The following is a 15,403-nucleotide window of genomic DNA, read 5'->3' as shown; positions in this document are numbered from 1 at the left end:
AATGCCTTCCCTGAAGTCCACCCCCACCCCGCCCCGAGGCAGACAGCCACAACAGCATGAAGGCTAAATGGAGAGACCCCTGGAGCTGGTACCACACACCTTGGAGATTCCTTCCAAAGCAAGCAGCTACGCATGCACGGAAAACAAGCGGGCAAACAGGAAAAACCAGCAAACCAATGAGAAGATGTTCTAGGAAAGATGGGACGATCAAGAGAACAGAAGAAATGTCCCTCTGTGAAACAGACCTTCTATATGACATGTGAGACTGCTGGAGGAAAGTCCTAGTGGAGTTACTTTCTTTTATCTCATTTACTTGCATCGTGTAATAACATAATATGATTTGAGATTCACTACAACATTATACTGTTTCTATAAAATACCAAAAGTGAGCACAAAGGAAGAATGGCTTTGTTAGATGGAACACACAATGGGTGAAATCAGAGATACTGGGTTAAATATTAGAAAAATCGAATGTCGGGGAAAACAAGGGATTCAAATGAGCTCAGTGCAGAATGATTAAGACATAAAAATGATGACAGAATGGGACATAAGGAAGACATGTTCAAAAGACCAAATTTACACACATGCACACACACACACACAAATCTGAGAAAGAGAGTAAACGCTGTTATAACAATATAATTTTTCTTAGCTAAAGAAAGATTTGATGTTCCAAGATAGGACTCAAGAGCTACACAAAAATAAATTTATTAAAATAAAACCCTAAATCTCATTAAAATCAAGGCCTTAATTTTTATTTCCAAGATTTAAAAATCCTACAGGTATACAAAAAGAAGGCAACTTCAAAAGAATTAAACTAGACTGGCTTCAGATTTGACTTTCATTCAACCAGATACCAGAAAACAATGAAACAAAACATACTCCACTCTTCTGAGAGAAAACAAACAATGACCCAAGAACTAAACACCCAGCATGTGCTTAATTAATTGACAATAGATAAGAGCAGTAGAAAGCTATTCTCTTGTATGCAAATTCTTTCAAAGTATTCAACATTTTATCCTTTCTGCAGAGAAATATAATAATTAAAGGCATGTTTTACCTAACCAAGAGAATAAATTAAAAAGTTAGAATGAGAAGAGGAAATAAACTGGGAAATGTGATGAAGAGTTCATTCTCGATGATTCTTCTTGAATATTATCTTAAAGCTTAATGCAGTGCCCAAAAGCAAATCTTTAGCTATTTTATATAATAATGGCCATTAAAGTTACAGACATAAAAATGCAATATTGTCCACAGAAATGGAAATATTATAGAGAAACCTAAGAAGAATAAAAAGCATATTAAATTACTATCTGACATAGCACACAAGAGAAAAAAAAAATCTCAGAATTCAGGACAATGTAGGGTTATTTTGCTTTGTTTGTAAGAAAAAGACCCCCTCATATACGACTGATAAACTCTAAAGAGCACAGTCTGGCAAGGCAGAACAACACCCTCAGAAAGAGTGATACCCTTGGTAACAACAGTTTATATATATATAAATTTTATATTTTATATATATATATATATTTTATAATGTGCAGTAAAACACAGTTCAAAATAGCACAAGTTTTGAAACAATAGGAAATTGGCTAAACGAGGATGGGGCTCTAGGAAGATAAGCATAGCAATGGGGAAATCCCCACACTGTATTAAATAGTGAAAAGGGGGGATTCAACATGCTGTGTGTATAAATGTACCAAAAAATTCAGATTGACAGGTTCCTTTATAGGGTACTATTATTTTCTACATGAGTAACAGGGAAAATGTATGACTTCAAGAGACAGAAAAATTAATATTACAAATAAATCACTTATAAAAGCTGTGGGTTCCATCCAGAGTGCTCTAAGTATGTACCTCTCGTAGTGGAAGCTCGATCTTGTGGATCTGACGTTAAATTTGGAATTGGAAGATGGGCATCTGAATCACAATCTCAACTACTCTTAAGTAAGTTGTGTTTGCTTAGTCAAGTAATATCCCCTCTCTAGGCCTCAGTTTCCTGAACTGTAAAATAACAGTAATATGCTATACTTTTCCTAGGTTCTTTTGTTGAATTTATTAAATGCACAGAGTAACAAAACCCCAGTCCAAATCACCTCTAAGGTCTTTTTTAACTTTTTTTTTTTTTTTTTTTGTAAAATGCACCAAATGATAAAAATTGAGCATACAACTTGGGTCTAAGTTACCTCTTCCAAGTGAGAAGAGACAGAATTACCATTATTCTAATAGTAACGTGGCATTTCACAAAGTGTAAGGGCTTCATGGTAAGACAATTTGGGAAAAATAGAGATTAATAACAGGTTTCTTTACTGCTAGGTTCAGAGATACTTTAATATATGGATGGACTTCTGACGCTCCAAGGAGGTTAAACTTTTGAGCATACATCTCCATTACTCTTTGGGCCTCTTTCAGGGCTCATGTGCTGCAGACATGCTATAGGAGCTGCTGTCACACAGAGAACGCCTGGATTTCATCACAGCACAGCACGGTGGCAATAGGGTGAGATAAAGACCCTGTCGGAATGAGAACCCCAAGGTAAATGGGAAGGCAGAAAAGCAAGGAGATGACAAGGAGAGCCACTCTGTCTCACCCACAGCTTTAGAAAAGGGACCTAAAATAATTATTGTTGAAATATGCAGTAAGTGGCTGTAATAATGGAAAGAAACCATTCCTTATGGTAGAAATATTAGTTTATGAAAAGTCATCATGGTTTGTGAGCTCAACTGAACACACTGCTTACGTGCAATTACATCTATTCATATGTAAGTTTCTCATGCCCAGAAGAGTGAGACCTAGCCAATGTTCTTCCACTTTTCCGAGTCACGCAAAATTGGAGATGAGAAAGAGGGCAGACCTATTTCAAGGACAGTGGAGAGTTATTCTCAGATGTAACTAGCAGGTCTCAGTGGCACTCACAGCAACTTCCACTATGTTGTAAAGGCAAGTGTGTCTAAAAGAAAATGTGTTTCTCAATTAGAAACCAACATGCTTTCCATATGCAATCCTTTAGTGAGCTCTGATACGTGAAACATATAACCAAAGAACAAAATAATTTTATTTTATTCTATCCAGAACTGCTAGATTGTTCATAGTTTCAGTTTTCAACCAGCTTATCTTAATGAAAGAAAGAACAGTTTTTGCTTATATTAATGATAGGAAAGAACCCAACTTAAAATGGGATTTTGTTTTCATTACTTGAAAATAATAATAGAATAGGTATTCTTTTAATAAGAGAGTTCTTGGCAGGATAAGTCAAAAATAAAGCATGATATTTTGTCTCAATCTCATTTTACGAATTTTTCTATGATTATGCTAGGAATTATAACATAGTATATTATTTGCTTATCAAAATCATGGAAATTATTGGTCCTTGGGAATTTATATAGTTCACTCTGAGGTGAAAGGTTAAAAATGTTTAAGATATTTTTAATATTTAAAAATATTAAAGGTTAATAGATATTATTTTGCTTAAGATGTAAGTAACAGCAAAAATGCAGACTAAATTAACTTTTCTTCAGAGATAATTATTTCTGGTATCACTAAATACCATCAAATAGTAGTCCAGAGAAACTAAAACAGGTTTTGGTTTGGTTTGGTTTTTATCTTATGATATAACAAGTAAACAGAATTTTATATGAAAAACTCCTCTAACTTCCAATTTCTATTTTCTGAGTTAAGTAAGGTTGATTGATCGTAATGTCCACAATGACCTGGTGTCTTCAGGGGCCCACACAGTGTTTACACTCCAGATTATTTCCACATTAATATTCTATCATAGCACCATGTATTAACAAACCACAGTGGTTTTGCACCCTACCAAACCAACGAATCCCGTTCTCATTAGCATCCTTTGAGCGTGTACTTTGAGCTAGAGTGTTCACTACGTGCCAAGTTCTGTGCTTAGCAATTTATATTTTTTGTTATATGACTTTTCACAAATCTTATGATTCTGAGGTCACGAGAACCATTTTCTAAACAAAAAAAAGGGCCAGAGAAATTAGCAAAATATCATTAATGAGTCTATATTTAAAGCAAAAATACCATTCAAGGAAACAATTTATATACCGAAAACACTCATCAGTATTGAAATACCAGTTTAAACAGTCTGTCAGTCAGCTTTCTCATGCCCAGCCCTTCCTGGTTCTAAGCCCAGAACATGGCACCACAGACGTGCCCTGCTCTTGCATAAATCAGTACTCTACCAGAGAGGAACAGGCAATACAGAGTTCTCAAGTTTTTTACTCAACTTCTTCTCTTCCACATTCTGGCTCCAAAGATATTGAAACAACCAATCTATTACTTGGAGAGCAAAGTGTAGTAGAACAGAAATCTAGGTTTACATTCTAGGTTTGTATTTTACCAGTAGTGGGAAAGTACTACATATATTTTCCTTAAGTTTTTAGCAATGAGATTTTCCTTAAAAAATATGTTAACAAATATAATTTAGCTAATTTCTACTCAAATATTGAAGGTAACATAAAAGGTATTTCAGCATTAATAACAATAACACTCAAAGTAACAGTTATTAATATGGCTGCTTTAATCTCTTTTCTGAGAATTTCATCAGGAACCTTCCAGCACCACAGAATAGTGAAAAATACGGTAGTTAACATATGTCAGAAATGGGTACGTTTTCATGATACTTATTGCTGTTAGGGAATTTCACGGACTGAATTTTCCCTACTGCATCAGAAGCTATGGTTAATTGGCAAAAGCAGTGAAAATAAGATTAAAACAATAAAAGCAATGTGAATATGTTGTAGTCTCAACTTCTAAAAAGTTATAGCTTCTACAAGAGGATAAGTAATCTACAGAACCAATGAAACCGGTTTTCTCATATAAAACAATACAGATGCCTTCATAAATGAACCATAAAAACATTCCCTTGGAGAAAATAGACTTAAATATCTTTTAGATTCATCTTCAGATTTTCCACATTTAATATGAGAATACACACCCTCAGGTTACATCTCCCTTCTTCTTCACAACTTAATAGCATGGGCATGACTAACAGTAATAAATCTGTAGGATATTCAAGTCAGAAGGAAGCTTGGAAACAACCCAGACCTACCCCGCTGTTCTCCAGATGAGACTGAGATCTAAAGAGTGAAGACAGGGACAGAGACTTTTAGGAACACAAACTCCATCACAAACACCTTCTCCATAACCATGCCCCACACATTTTTCACTGTATATTTTGGATCTTCAATCTCTTGCTCCAGCATCATTTCTCTAATGGTCTATAATTTCTCTTCTGCAAAAAATGTGCCCTTGACCAATTAGCCTCCTTCAAAAATAACTCCATTTCTTTGTTGTTGTTCTTCATAACCAACCTCCTGGAGAGACTTTTTCTATATGCTTTTCTCCACTTTCTCACCTTCTGTCCATCTCTCTACCTACTACAGCCTAGGTCCTGTTGACACCTCTTTAGAAGGACATTTTTTTTCAAGGTCATCAATATCAATTTCAAGGTGACCTGTACGTCACCATAGGGCAAAAGACTCAGTTATCTTTCTACTCCAACCTCTCAGTAGTATCAGCACAGTTGACACGTCCTTTTTCATTAAACAGCTTCACCTCTGGACTTCTCTGACCTCCATCTCTGGTTCCATCCCTGTCTCACGTCACTCTCAGGCTTCTTGGCTGTTTCTTCACTTTCTGTCCAATTTCTAAATGTTGATTATTTTGAGGCTTGATCTCTGAGTCCTCTTTTTTTGCACCATCTATACTCTTTTCCTACGTGGCTCAGCACATGTCTACATGCTGATAACTCTGACCATCTTTATGCTGATACCTCTCATGCTTATACCTGCAACTCTAGACAGCCTTGCTGAACTGCGTACTTAGCTTCACTCGGGTTTCCAATGGGCATCTCTAACAGAACTCCTAATGTGCCACCATCCAAAGACTGCTCCCACTCTCAGTCTTCCCGGTTTTGTCAACAGCCCCATCATCTACCTACTCCGATAGCCACAAACATAAGGATTATCCTTGATTTCTCCTTTTTCCCTCACTCCCCCGTCCAAGGTATCCAGAAGGGCAACTTGATTCATTCTACCTCTATAATATGCACTAAAACAACTGCATAATCATTTCTGCTCCCAACACCCTAGTACAAGTCACCATAATGTCTTACTTGCATGACTCCAACAGTCTCTTGACTTGTCTCCCCTCCTAAATCTTGTTCTCCTACTCATCCATTCTTTATGTAAAGGCAAAGGCATTTGTTTTGTTTATTACTAAGTATGTCCTGGTTTGGAAAGCCATCAGTGGTTTGTCATCACACTTAAGCAGACCCCACATTCCTTGCCACAGGTTGTAAGTCTGCACCTCATTAGCCCTTTTCTAGTCCTCTAACCGCTAACCTCATCTTCCATACTCACCTCTAGGTTCCGGCCACACTGGACTTCTTTCACATCACCAATCGGATCACTCATTTTGCCGTTTCGGGGCCCTATCCCTCCACCCTTCCTTCCCCTGGAAATGTTCTTTCCTCCATTGTTGGCAAGGCTTATTTTCTGCTTCCTTTCAATATCAGCCTAATTGTGACTTCATAAAGGAGGCTTTTGCTGGCCACTCCTTAAAGCAGATTCTCCACTGTTTTTTTTTTTCTACCACCTGTAGTCTTCGTTTCATTTCTTACTGCTTGCAGTTATTTTATTCATTTTTTTTGACCTACCAATTTTTTTCCTAGATAGTTCCTTCCTAGCTAGAATAGAATTTTTAGGAAAACAAGTACTTATGTCTACTTACTCTTCTAGCCTACATTTGCATACACTTATCTGAGGAGAGACAAGGTTCTTCTCTGGACTCGGGACCCAAAAGACTAACTCAGGTTCCATTACAGCACTCTGTCACTCCTTGCACAGCAAATATTATCTAGACACCCTGAATTCATATATGAGAAGATCCTGTTTCCCCCACGGCATTTATTTCAGAAGGATGAGACAAAGGTTCCAGATTCCTTTGACAGGGGAAACAGACAGGTATTAACAATAAGAGTAGTAACAATCACAACGACAATCACCACCACCACCACTGAGGGCTTTCCATTCCTCCAGCCTGGAAAAGAAAATATCAAATTTAGGTATACTTGGTGACAACATCTTGGTTTCCTCTCGTTTCTTCCACCCTGGAAGAGAAGGGAGGTTACTGAGTGGCACTAGCGTAACTTTCAGAGTCCTAATGACCTGGGTTCATATCTTAACTCCACAACTTAACTAGCCCCATGAAGCTGGGCTAATTCTCACTACTTCACTGAACATTCTACTCAAGGAAACAGGGATGGCAGCAATTGGTTCAGAGCATTTCTGTGAATTAAACAACAAAACACTATACTATATATCACCCTTGTATATGCTGGATACACTGAAATCTTTTGTTTTATCCCTGTTGTTTTTCCAGTTTATTAACTGCACCATTTTACTCCATTATATTATCTTAGAAATTATTTACCATAAGACTATTCTTCAATCACAACCAAAAAAGTCAGTATTATACCTTGATTCATATATTTGATTGTCATGACAATCAAAGAGTCGGTGCAATACAGTATATGAATATGAATGGGGTAGCTCTAATCTCTTAACAAAAAACATAAAAAGTATTTCAGTGAGTTTTCTCTAATAAAATAAACGTTTTTTCACTGAATTTCTCAATACACCCACAACACACAGCTAAATATCTTTTGATACCAAAGCTTTGAGATGAATTTAACAAGTGATTTTGAAAAGCTCACTACTAGTAGCCTCTGATAATTTTCTAGTCATAGTTGCTGCTCTCTCCCTTGTAATTCATATATAATTTTTCCAGTGCCATTTATATTAATCAGCAATGTTCTTACCCAATTCTAAAACACATTTAATCAAAGTTTAGCTATATTACAAGTCATACATATCTGACATTAACTAGAAGCTCTGCATGTTTTGCAATAGGAGTTCTCTCATCAGGTTGTACTGCATATGTATTCTGGACTGTGTCCCTGGACAGCTCTCATTGCTTCTAAAAGTCACATGATGGAATATGGTGCTGATACAAGATAAAGTTTTTTATTTGCATCAGATAATTTATCACTAAAAAATATACCATGGTATCCACACAGGCTTAAAAGTATTTTCAGTATATGCCATTTTCTCATCTGCCACACAATAAAAAACTGCAATAATATGAATTTCTCATAAACAGCTGTGTGAAACCAGAAATCAACAGCAGAGAAACAAAGGAGAAAAAAAGGAAAGTATGGAGATTAAACAATATGCTATTAAAAAACCAATGGGTCAATGAGGAAATCAAAGCTGAAATTCAAAAATACCTTGAGACAAATGAAAATGAAAGCACGACCACACAAAATTTATGGGACACAGCAAAGGCAGTGCTAAGAGGGAAGTTTATAGCGATACAGGCCTTCCTCAAAAAAGAAGAACAATCTCAAATAAACAATTTAACCCACCAGCTGAAAGAATTAGAAAAAGAAGAACAAAAAACCCCAAAAGGCAGCAGAAGGAAGGAAATAATAACAATCAGGGAGGAAGTAAATAAAATAGAGATTTAAAAAAAAACATAGAAAAAAATCAATCAAACTAAAAGCTGGTTTTTTGAAAAAGTAAATAAAATCAACAAACCTCTGACCAAACTCACAAAGAAGAAAAAAGAGAGAGCACAAATTAGCAAAATAAGAAAGGAAAATGGGAAATTACAATAAATAAAATAGAAATACAGAATATCACACGAGAATACTATGAAAAACTATATGGAACCAAACTAGATAACCTAGAGGAGATGGACAAGTTTCTGGAAACATACAGTCCACCAAGACTGAATCAAGAAGAAACTGACTGCTTGAACAAACCTATCACTAGAAATGAAATCGAAATAGCAATAAAAAACCTGCTACAAATAAAAGTCCAGGACCGGACAGTTTCACTGGGGAATTCTACCAAACACACAAAGAACTCATACCAGTCCTTCTCAAACTGTTCTAGAAGATTGAAAAAGAGAGAATACTCCCAAACTTATTCTATGAAGCCACCATCACCCTGATACCAAAACCAGGCAAAGACACTACAAAAAAAGAGAATTATAGGTCAATATCACTGATGAGCATAAATGCCAAAATCCTCACCAAAATATTAGGAAATAGAATCCAACAGCACATAAAAAACATTATACATCATGACCAAGTGGGGTTCATCCCAGGGACACAAGGGTGGTTCAACATATGCAAATCAATCAATGTAATACATCACATCAACAAGAGAAAGGACAAAAACCACATGATCATCTCAATAGATGCAGAAAAAGCATTTGATAAAATTCAACACCCATTTATGATAAAAACTCTCACCAAAGTAGGTATAGAGGGAACATATCTCAACATCATAAAAGCTACATATGACAAACCTACAGCCAGCATAGTACTCAACAGTGAAAAACTCAAAAGCTTCCCACTGAAATCTGGGATAAGACAAGGATGCCCACTATCACCACTCCTATTCAATACAGTCTTGGAAGTCCTAGCCACAGCAATCAGGCAAGAGAGAGAAATAAGAGGGATCCAAATTCGAAAAGAAGAGGTAAAAGTGTCACTATATGCTGATGACATGTTACTGTATATAGAAAACCCTGAAAGGTCCACACAAAAACTACTAGAGCTGATTGAAGAATTCAGCAAGGTAGCAGGTTACAAGATTAACATTCAAAAATCAGTTGCATTTCTTTACATTAATGATGAATCAACAGAAAAAGAAAGTAAAGAAACAATCCCCTTTAAAATAGCACCCAAAGTAATAAAATACCTAGGAAGAAATCTAACCAAGGAGGTGAAAGAATTATATACAGAAAACTATAAACCATTGATGAAGGAAATTAAAGAAGACTTTAAAAAATGGAAAGATAACCCATGCTCTTGAATTGGAAGAATCAATATTGTTAAAATGGTCACACTGTCCAAGGCAATCTACAGATTTAATGCAATCCCTATCAAATTACCCAGGACATATTTCACAGAACTAGAACAAATCATAATAAAATTTATATGGAACCATCAAAGACCTAGAATTGCCAAAGCATTACTGAAGAGAAAGAAAGAGGCTGGAGGAATAACTCTCCCAGACTTCAGACAATACTGTAGAGATACAGTCATCAAGACAGCATGGTATTGGTACAAAAACAGACATATAGACCGATGGAACAGAACAGAGAGCCCAGAAATGAACCCACAAACTTTTGGTCAACTCATCTTCAACAAAGGAGGCAAGAATATACAATGGAATAAAGACAGTCTCTTCAGCAAATGGTGTTGGGAAAACTGGACAGCAGCACGTAAAGCAATGAAGCTAGAACACTCCCTTACACCATACACAAAAATCAACTCAAAATGGATCAAAGACTTAAACATAAGACAAGATACTAAACCTCCTAGAAGAAAATATAGGCAAAACATTATCTGACATACATCTCAAAAATGTTCTCTTAGAACAGTCTACCCAAGCAATAGAAATAAAAGCAAGAATAAACAAATGGGACCTAATGAAACTTACAAGCTTCTGCACAGCAAAGGAAACTAGAAGTAAAACAAAAAGACAACCTATGGAATGGGAAAAAATTTTTGCAAATGAAACCGACAAACGCTTGATCTCCAGATTATATAAGCAGCTCATACGACTTAATAAGAAAAAAACAAACAACTCAAACCAAAAATGTGCCAAAGACCTAAACAAGCATTTCTTCAAGGAAGACATACAAATGATCAATAGGCACATGAAAAAAAATGCCCAATATCACTAATTATCAGAGAAATGCAAATCAAAACTACAATGAAGTATCACCTCACACCAGTCAGAATGGCCATCATTCAAAAATCCACAAATGACAAATGCTGGAGGGGCTGTGGAGAAAGGGGAACCCTCATACACTACTGGTGGGAATGCAGTTTGGTGCAGCCACTGTGGAAAACAGTATGAAGATTCCTCAAAAGACTAGGAATAGACTTACTATATGACCCAGGAATCCCACTCCTGGGCATATATCCAGAAGGAACCCTACCTTCAGGATGATACCTGCACCCTAGTGTTCATAGTAGCACTATTTACAATAGCCAAAACATGGAAACAGCCTAAATGTCCATCAACAGATGACTGGATAAAGAAGAAGTGGTATATTTACACGATGGAATACTACTCAGCCATAAAAACCAACAATATAATGCCATTTGCAGCAACATGAATGCTCCTGGAGAATGTCATTCTAAGTGAAGTAAGCCAGAAAGAGAAAGAAAAATACCATATGAGATCGCTCATATGTGGAATCTAAAAAAAAAAGCATAAATACAAAACAGAAACAGACTCATAGATATAGAATACCAACTTGTGGTTGCCAAGGGGGCGGAAGGTGGGAAGGGATAGACTGGGATTTTGAAATTGTAGAACAGATAAACAAGATTATACTGTACAGCACAGGGAAATATATGTAAGATCTTATGGTCGCTCACAGAGAAAAAAATGTGACAATGAATATATATATATATATGTTCATGTATAACTGAAAAATTGTGCTCTACACTGGAATTTGACATAACATTGTAAAATGATTATAAATCAATAAAAAGTGTTTTAAAAATAAAAAAATAAACAGCTGTGGAATAAATAAGACATTGTGACAATGATTTTATATGTTTTTCTTTTCCTTGAAATAATTAAAAGACATTGATTAAGTGGAGTGAGCATTGTTTCTAAGAATCATTTTAATTTTTAAAGTTGTAAGCCTTTATTTTCAAAACTATCATTTCAAAGTACATAGAAATGTGTCATTTCATTTTAATTGGATTTTGTATATTTAATTAAAAGAACTATCTTAAAGTATCTTAATTTTCACAACTTGTACAAAATTTATTCTTTTAAACTTTGGCTTCAAATTGAAAGTGTTCCTCAGTAGTCAATATTTTATCAATATTTCACCATTTACATTTCTAAAACCTGTAGTTGAACTTGAGTATAACTCTATATTTTTAATTCATCATTCTTTCTTCATAACAATAAATCAATCCATTTTAAGTGCAATCGTGTTACATTTACTAAAATGTTGCAGCTGTTGCAAATTCAATAATGCTCTTTCTGAAAAACACTCAAATTTTGTAGCCCAAAATAACTAAAAATCTCAACACTTTTAGTCACAACAGAAAAACAACAGCTAGCTTTGTCTCACAACTACCAATTACGTTAATACAAAAATGAATTTACTCTCTTAACAGTGATGATCAAATTGACTCTCACAGGGCAGAAAATCAAATGAGAAGTTCATGAAAAAAAAAAAAAGATAAAAACAATCCATTTCTACCCAGTAGGTACATGCAGTACACTCTCTCTACTAATTGGCTCTCTCTTTTTGAGTTGTGATTTGTTGCAGTAATTTTTGTCAAGTGTGCAATTCCTGGTAACAGATTTATGCAAATATTTCTATGTCATGCTGTACTATATTCTACTGTCCAGATCCACTAGATTCTACTTTTTCTTTTCCTTCTTAAAATGCAGATTGAAATCTACAAGATTGATTTTGTTACCTACTCGTGGGTCACAACCAGCACTCTCAAAAACACTTGATTCATGCTACACAACACATCGTATGATGAAGGAAAGCATCAAAAATTCAACGTGGGCTTATCACACTGAGAGCATCTGCCTCGAACACAAGTGGTCTCTGGCACTACTCCACCTGCCTTCTACCTGCCTTCTACTCACTTCCCAATCTCCCTGGAGGTAATCTCTCAGCTCTCTCCCTGAAGTAATGGTCACTCATGAGGCTGGGGCTCTTTACAATGAGAACAGTCATAGTTCTCTAAAAATTATTGGGGTGTGTTACAAATAATAACGACAGTGATTATACAGATTTCAGTGGTTGTAAATTTGAAATAGATGATAATTACAAGTAGGTCTTGGGAGCTGAAAAATAAGGACCATCCAGTACAAACTCAGAAGGTGAGCCTGGGCTGCGCAAGTTATCAGGCTTGGCCCAGGGTCCCTTCAGGACAGCCCACACAGTGACCACTCAAAGCATTCCAGCTGACACAGTGGAGTGTGAGGGGTATGAGGATGGGCTCTGGAATCAGACTTCCTGGGTTCACATCTCTTCCTACCTGAGTCAGCGCTGTGTTCACCTCCTCTAACTGTAAAAACGGATAACAGTATCTGCCTTGCAGGGTTGTTTACAGAATTAACAAGCGCTAAACACAAAAAACGCTTAGAACAGTACTGGCACGTGGTAAGCACGCGTGGATGTTAATAAATGCTGTATTATTCTCTCATCCTTTGATCCCTTCATTGGTATGTCTACATATGGATACAAATGTCTGCACACTTTCTCCCTTAGTACTTTCTAGGCATTGTAAAAAATTCCCTCTAAATCCTCTGCTGTTAATGAGAAACATATTTTGAAGATACTCTGCTGTATTTTTTACTTTCTTTTCTCCTACTATTAGCGTATATTTTACAATGCCACCTGCAGAAGAACTTTGCGGTTATTACAGTCCATCGCCATTCTTTTCAGCCCCATTTGTTCATGGGTAATAATAAAGCAGATGTGATGCTAAGTCCTGGAATGATACGGTCCCTGTTATCAAAGGAGCTGATGACCTGGTAGGGAGGAATGAACACACAAAGAAATAACTATAAATATATATATTTTTTACAAATTACATATATAATTATACGTAATATATAATAATATATAATGTTTATAATATATATTTTACAAATTACAAATATACACATAATTATATATATAATTACAAATATATATATATATATATATATATATATATATATATATATAGCAAGGTTATTAAGAGAATAGATTTCAAGATCCTTTGGAAATACAGGATAATACAAATATTCATGTCTGTGGAAAGAGTCACAGAAAAGAGGATACTTAAATTGCCTTTTAAGGCATACATAAGTTTGGCAAATCAGAAAGATGTTCAAGAGGGATCACAGAACTTTAAGGAGAAGAAGAGTTCATATCTGGCTTTTATAGGACAATTTTAGAAAAAGTTTGGAGGATAGTTTGGGAGGAGTGAGGTTAAAAACAAAGACACCATTTGGAAAACAACAGTAATATTCAGGAGAAAGATGATCAAGTTTCTAAACGAAGACAGTAAGGGTGGGAAGAAGACAGGGCAGGAAGAATTAATAATTAAGGGACATGAAATAATAGGAGTTAGTGGTGACTGTACATGAAGCCGATGGCAAAGAGGAATGTACGGAAAATTTTAAGATTTTGAACTTGACTGTTGATTGATAATGTGATTGTCTTAGTTTCCTACTGTTACTATAACAAATTGCTGCAAACTTAGTGGCTTAAACCAACATAAATTTATTCTCTGACTATTGTCTGGAGGTCAGATGTTCAAAATCAGTCTCCCTGAGCAAAGTCAAGTTGTCAGCATGGCTGGTTCCTTTTGGGACCTCCGAGGGGAAAGCCTGTCCCCCTGCCTTTTTTCAGCCAGCTTATTCTGGTGGCCGCTTGTATTCCTTGGCTTGTGGCCCCCTCCTTCTCCTTCAAATTGCACCACCCGTTCTCCGCTGCGGTCACCACCCCGCTTTCTTCTCTTCTGATGACACTTCTTGAATTCCTCCTCTAAAATCCATTGTGATTATATTAGGTCCACCTGGATAATTTTCCCATTTCAAAATCGTTAACTTAATCACACCTTCAAAGTCCTTTTAGCCTCATCAGGAAACATTCTCAGGTTCTGGGGATTAAAGATGGGCACATATTTGGGGGCCATATTCAGCCTACCACAGTAATAAACTGAAATTAAGTAAAGGAAGGGAGACTGAGCTTATCTGAGCTCTGCCACACATTAGGTGCCTTTATGATTCTATTAAAGGCATTTTAGGTGCCTTTATGTCTTTATTGGCATTTTAGGGACCAGTATGACTTCATCACTACATGAATAGCACCTCATATGGGACATGGAACACAACTGCTTGTCTTACAAGAAATGTAAAATAATAGAATCAGTACATCATTACTAGTCTTCAGAAAGTTAATGCAATAGGAGTAGCTGTAGATCGCCTCGCACCAAATACAATTTCAAAAAAGTCTGAAAACTAAAAGAACACAAGAAGAAAAATGAGTTTTTTGCATATTCGTGTTATCAAAGTGCACAAGTCTGAGGAAGTATGCCCAGTGAAGAGAAAGGCAGATACAGCTTCAAGGGCAACCAATAACCAAAGAAACCTATCATTCTGTGGGTTCTGGATGTTTTAGGACAAATCTAACTACTCACTTTTATTGTCTGATGTTTCTAGCCCAATTTTTGGTTCAGTTGATACAATCACAGACTCTGTTCATTTGTTTCCAGGCGCGGCTACCCTGTTGGAGTGCCAGTGAATTCACAGGCAATTTA

General features: G+C 36.1%; 1 protein-coding gene across 11 annotated transcripts in view; it reads right to left on the bottom strand.

Moving 5' to 3' along the window:
* The window catches only part of NRG3 (neuregulin 3), a 938,337-nt gene that overhangs the window by 832,191 nt on the left and 90,743 nt on the right, over positions 1–15,403 (bottom strand). The gene's annotated exons all lie outside the window — the stretch shown is intronic.

This window comes from Camelus bactrianus, chromosome 11, assembly GCF_048773025.1.
Source record: "Camelus bactrianus isolate YW-2024 breed Bactrian camel chromosome 11, ASM4877302v1, whole genome shotgun sequence".
NCBI classification, from domain to species: Eukaryota; Metazoa; Chordata; class Mammalia; order Artiodactyla; family Camelidae; genus Camelus; species Camelus bactrianus.
Note: the sequence above shows the minus strand (reverse complement) of the source record. Positions and strands in the feature narration are given on the sequence as shown.